Here is a 6242-nt window from a genome sequence, read left to right on the forward strand (position 1 = left end):
TTTTCTTTTTTTTTTTTTTTTTTTTTTGGTTTTTTCGAGACAGGGTTTCTCTGTGTAGCTTTGCGCCTTTCCTGGGACTCACTTGGTAGCCCAGGCTGGCCTCGAACTCACAGAGATCCGCCTGGCTCTGCCTCCCGAGTGCTGGGATTAAAGGCGTGCGCCACCACCGCCCGGCTTTCTTTTTTTTTTTTTTCTGCACGTTGAAATCCAAGTTTCCCAGCACCATTTGTGAAGACGCCGTCTTTCCTCTGGTATATATTTTTGACATCTTTGTCAAAGTAGCTGTAGGTATGTGGATTGTAGCTGAGTCCTCCATCCTATCCTGCTGATCTAAGCATTTGTTTGTGCCATGCTGTTTGTATTACCATGGCTCTGCAGTATATGAGATCACGTATGGTTACCTACAACAGCGTCTTCTCGTGCAGGATTGCCTTGGCTATCCTCTGTCTTGTGTGCCTCCATACAAAATTCAAGGTTTTGTTTGTTTGTTTGTTTGTTTGTTTTCCTGTGTCTGTTAAGAAAAGACTGGTATTTTGGCTGGGACTGCACTGAACCTGAAGATTGCTTTTGGTAGAATGGCCCTTTTCACCATATTAAACCTGCCAATTCATGAGCAGGGGAAGCCTTTCCATCTTGTGGTGTCTCCTTCAGTTTCTTTCTTCACTGTCTTAAAGTTTTCATGGCACAGGCCTTTCATCTCCTCCATTAGGTTTAGTCTCGGTGTGTGTGTGTGTGTGTGTGTGTGTGTGTGTGTGTGTGTTTGTCACTATTGTGAATGGGATTGTTTCCCTCCAGTCTTCTTCAGTACACTTGTCACTGAATGGAAGGAGGCTACTGATTGTTTTGTGTTAGTTTTGTATCCTGACTGTGTGGGGGGTGGGGGGAATATGATTAAAATAATTATATGGAATTATCAAAGAATTAATAAAATACTATTTTTAAAATGATAAATTGTGTCCCACCACTTTGCTGAAAATATTTGTCAGCTTTATAAGGTTTTGGGTGGGTTCCTGGGGATCTCGTATGTGTAAATCGGAGCATCTGCAAAGGAGGATACTCTGCTTTTCCTGTGTGCAGCTCTTCTATTTCCTTCTCTGTCATATTGCTGCAGCTAAGACTTCAGGGACTACATTAAATAAGAGTGGAGAGAGTGGACCTCCTTGTCTTGTTCTGATCTTAGTGGGGACACTTTGAGGTTTTCTCCACTTAGCAGGAAGTCAGCTATAAGTGTATAGCGTATGGTCTTTATTATGTTGAAGTATGTCCCTCCATCTCTAGCCTCTTCATGATTTTATCATGAAGGGATGTTGGACATTTTCAAGCACCCTTTCAAATATAATTAGATGATCATGTGATTTCTGTTTTTGAGGCTCTTTATGTGGTGGATAACATTTATTGGAATCACCCTTGCATTTAGAATAAAACCAGCTTGGTCATGAAGAATGATCTTGGATTTGGCTTTCCAGTATTTTCCTGAGAAATCAACATTTAATTTTCTTTCTTTTGTTGTGTCTTTATCTGGCTTAGGTAATAATGGCTTCAAGAAAAGAGTTTGGAAGCCTTCCTTCTTTTTGTATTTTAGAAAATAATTTAAGAAGTATTGGTGTTAGCTCTTCTTCGAAGTTCTGGTAGAATTCTGCAGTGACTCTATCTGGTCCTGTGTCAATTTAAGTTGGGAGACTCTGTATCCTTGCTTCAATCTCATGTCTGGTTATGGGTCTGTTTAGATTATTTCATCTTGGTTTAATTGCAGTATGCTGTCTGAATCTTAGGAATGTGTCTTTCTTTTAGATTTTCCACTTAAATATGTGCATATGATTTTCTGAATTTCATTGGTGTCTGTTGTAATGTCTCTCTTTTCATGTCTTTTTTTTGGGGGGGAGGGGATATTTATTTATTTATTTATTTATTTATTTAGGTTTTTTTTGAGACATGGTTTCTCTGTGTAGTTTTGGTGCCTGTCCTGGATCTTGCTCCGTAGACCAGGCTGGCCTTGAACTCACAGAGATCCACCTGGCTCTGCCTCCCAAGTGCTAGGATTAAAAGTGTGCACCACCACTGCCCAGCTCTCTTTTCACTTCTAATTGCATTAATTTAGATCTCTGTTTCTTTTGGTTCCCTTGGCTAAGGGCTTGTCAGTCTTGTTTATCTTTTCAAAAAATGTGCTCTTCCTTTTGATTCTTTTTATCATTGTTTCCATTTCATTAATGTCAGCCCTGACTTTAATTATCTCTTCCCATCTATTATTTTGGAGTTTGTTTTTGGTTTGTCCATGTTTTTCCAAGGCCTTCGGGTGCATCATTAAGTTATTGATTCTCCTTTATATTTTGAGACTTGCTTTACACCCTAAGACGTGATCATTTTCACTCCACAGGCTTACAAGGAGAATTTGCATTCTTTAGTACTTAAGAGGAATGTTCTGTAGATGTCTGTTAGGTTCATTTGATTTACGTCATTTAACTCTAATGATTCTCTTTGATGTTTATTTGGATGTCCTATTGGTGAGTGTGGGGTATTGAAGTCACTAACTATCATTGTACTGGGCTTAATCTGTGGTTTTAGATTTAGTAGTACTTGCATGAATTTGAGTATGCATGTGTTTGGGGCACAAATGTTTAGGATTGTAATATCTTGTTGGTGTAATATCTTATTGGATTCCTTTAATGAGTGTTTTAGTTAGGATTTTTATTGCTGTGAAGAGATATCATGACCACGGCAACTCTTATAAGGAAAAAAACATTTCATTGGGGTGTCTCGCTTACAGTTCAGAGGTTCAGTCCATTATCATGATGGCAGGGAGCATGGTGGCGTGCAGGCAGGAGTGGTGCTGGAGGAATAGCTGAGAGTTCTACATCTTGCAGACCACAGGAAGTCAACTGACTTACTAGGTGGTATCCTGAGTGTAGGAAACCTTAAAGCCCACTCCCACAGCGACACATTTCCTGCAACAAGGCCATACTCCAACAAAGCCACACACCTCTTACTAGTGCCACTCCCTATGAGATTATAAGGGACAGTTACATTCAAACTACCACCATGAGTACAAAGTGCGCCCCCCAAACCTCTTCTGTTTTGATTTGAAGTCGGTTTTGCTGGATAGTAGAACAGCTACTCCTGCTTGTTCCCTGGTTCTATTGGCTTGGAATAGTTTTTTCCATCCTTTTACTCCAAGATGGTATCTATGGTTGATGAGGAGGTATATTTCTTTAAGCCAGCCAAAAGATGGATCCTGTTTTCGAATCCAATCTACTAGTCTGTATCTTTTTACTGGGGAATTGAAATCATTAATATCCAGAATTATTATTGACAGATGTATATTACTTCTTGTCATTTTGATTTTTGTGCTGTGTTCTTAAATCCATTTTGATTAGCTACCCTACTATTGTTATGTCTAAAAGTCTGGAAGTCAAGTGTGGTGGCATATGAATGCAATCCCAGCACTTGGGACATGAAGGCAAGAGGGTCTGGAGTTTAAGATTGTCCTCAGCTGCACACTGCCCCGTGTAAGAGCCTGTCTCAGCAGAGTAAACAATATGAAACAAATATCTGGGGTTTTTCTAAGATCCAGTAAAACAGACTTCAGCCGGGCGGTGGTGGCGCACGCCTTTAATCCCAGCACTCGGGAGGCAGAGCCAGGAGGATCTCTGTGAGTTCGAGGCCAGCCTGGGCTACCAAGTGAGTTCCAGGAAAGGCGCAAAGCTACACAGAGAAACCCTGTCTCGAAAAAAAAAACAAAAAAAAAAAAAACAAAAACAGACTTCAAATCAAAACAGAAGTGGTATGAGGGGGAGCACACATGCACATGCACGTGCGCGCGCGCGCGCGCACACACACACACACATACACATAAACAAAAATTTAAAAATAAATATAAAAATTGTTTTCAAATCTAGAAATACTTTGCCTAAAGCTGGCTTAGGGATGGCATGGTGGTTTGAATAAAAATGGCCCCCGCAGGCCCATAGGGAGTGGCACTGTTACAACATGTGGCCTTGTTAGAGGAAGTGAGTCACTGTGGGGGCGGGCTTTGTGGTCTCTTATGCTCAAGCTACACCCAGGGTGGAACACAGACTCCTTCTGCTGCCTTTGGATCAAGGTGAAGTCCTTCTCTAGCACCATGTCTGCCTGCACACTGCCATGTCCCATCACAATGATAAGGAACTGAACCTCTGAAACTGTAAGCTAGTTTTCCTTTATAAGAGTTGCCATGGTCGTGGTGTCTCTTTATAGCAATAAAAACCCTAAGAGATCAACAGAACTGGAGAAATCTTTGTGAACTTCATAGGCAGATTAAACAGGCATAGCACAATTAGCCCAAGACTGGATGTGCAGCTCAAAGACCTAGGAAAATGGCAGCATGATGTGCTCCTGAAGAGGCCTAATTTAGCTTTAGTGCAGCCATGACAGGCTGCAGACTAACAATATTGAGACTAAGCCTCACCCTTACAATAACCAGGAAAAGCAACAAACTGTACCCTGCAGGGGACCAATCAGAAGTGAGACAAACAAGGTCTGGTGCTAGGTGCTCCGGAACATTAAGGATAGCTTACATCACTTGTATATAGGCTGCTGATTTTCTTGCAGCAACGTCAGTACCAATCCCTGTTCAACAAGACTTCTGTTACCTCACTCCTGCCCAAACAAAAGTTCAACCCCCGTCTGAATCTGGAATTCCCCCCCCCATCCTTTACTCCTTAAAAACCCTGCCTCAACTGAGCTCAAGGTGCTCCCTGATCCAACCGCTGTGTTGGGAATGGTATAGACAGAGAGCCCAAGCTCGAGCTTGCAATAAAGGCTCATTGTTTTGCATAAGAACTCAGACTCGCCGGGTGGTGGTGGCGCACGCCTTTAATCCCAGCACTCGGGAGGCAGAGCCAGGCGGATCTCTGTGAGTTCGAGGCCAGCCTGGACTACCAAGTGAGTTCCAGGAAAGGCGCAAAGCTACACAGAGAAACCCTGTCTCGAAAAACCAAAAAAAAAAAAAAAAAAAAGAACTCAGACTCCTGGTGGTCTCTGGGGGTGGGCTCATGACATGGGCATAACACTCCCACCCTGTTTGGTGGCACCGTACTGACATCCTCAGCTGGTATCATGGACCATGAAGAAGCAAGATGAAAACACAAGAGGAAAAACTCCTGGGGTTCTTTTTCTAGAGATGTAAAACACATGTATAAATAAAACATCACAGCTGGGCAGTGGTGGTGCACGCCTTTAATCCCAGCACTCGGGAGGCAGAGGCAGGCGGATCTCTGTGAGTTTGAAGCCAGCCTGGGCTACAGAGTGAGTTCCAGGAAAGGTGCAAAGCTACACAGAGAAACTGTCTCGGGGGGGGGGGGGGGGGAGAAAAGTCACAGTGGGAGGAAGAGAGAGAGAGAGAGAGAGAGAGAGAGAGAGAGAGAGAGAGAGAGAGAGAACTCCAAACCGAAGACACCAAAGCAAAACATGGTCCTGGACAACGACCACGCATAATGCCTGGAGAGTAGGGTGGTGGAGTGGTCAGCTGGTGGCATTACTGTCTGCCAAGTATGTTGATCCCATCCTGCTTCTGGTTGCCTCTGTTCTCCATACCCTCTGTGCACAGCCTCCTCCACCTGAGGTACCTTCTGCTCCTCCCTGGGGTCCATTCTCGGTCATCCTTCAGGGTTCGAAACCCACCTCCTCCAGGCCTCCGTCGTCTGTGGGGAGCCCTGATAGGGAAGGCTGCAAGTAGGAGGCCCCACTGAAGATTCCGGAAGTGAGGCCAATCTTGATGAGCTGGCTGCCATCTGGAACCGAGAGCAGAGAGTGCGGCTGGAAAGTGGAACCCTGTTTTTCTGTTTATGAAGAAGGAGGTACCAGCTCACAGCAGAGTCACCAAGCTTAGCCTAAGCCCCTGATCGGCAGACTCCTGTGCGGCTAGGAGGGGCTGGGTCTCACACACTCCCATTTCCAGCGAGGAAAATGATCCTGCCTGAGACCTGAGACCACAGGTCACAGAAAGGAAGTCCTTCTGGGCGGCCCAGCAGGCAGAGTAATTCCTGGAAGGAAGCTCACATCTCAGGAATCTGGTAGAGAGGAACACTGTTGAATCTCTGTCCCAGGAGTTGCTCACTGCCAGTATCCAGGGTCTGACCACAGGAGGAATGGGCCACCATCTGGACAGCCTAGCTTTTGAGCTGGGACACAGCTCAGTCACTAGTCCCCATCATGTGGCTCAGCAAGGGAGGCAGCCTGCAGGGACTGCCCTACTGCAGTTTCTCAGC

This window comes from Peromyscus eremicus, chromosome 4 (genome assembly GCF_949786415.1).
Source record: "Peromyscus eremicus chromosome 4, PerEre_H2_v1, whole genome shotgun sequence".
Classification (NCBI taxonomy): Eukaryota; Metazoa; Chordata; class Mammalia; order Rodentia; family Cricetidae; genus Peromyscus; species Peromyscus eremicus.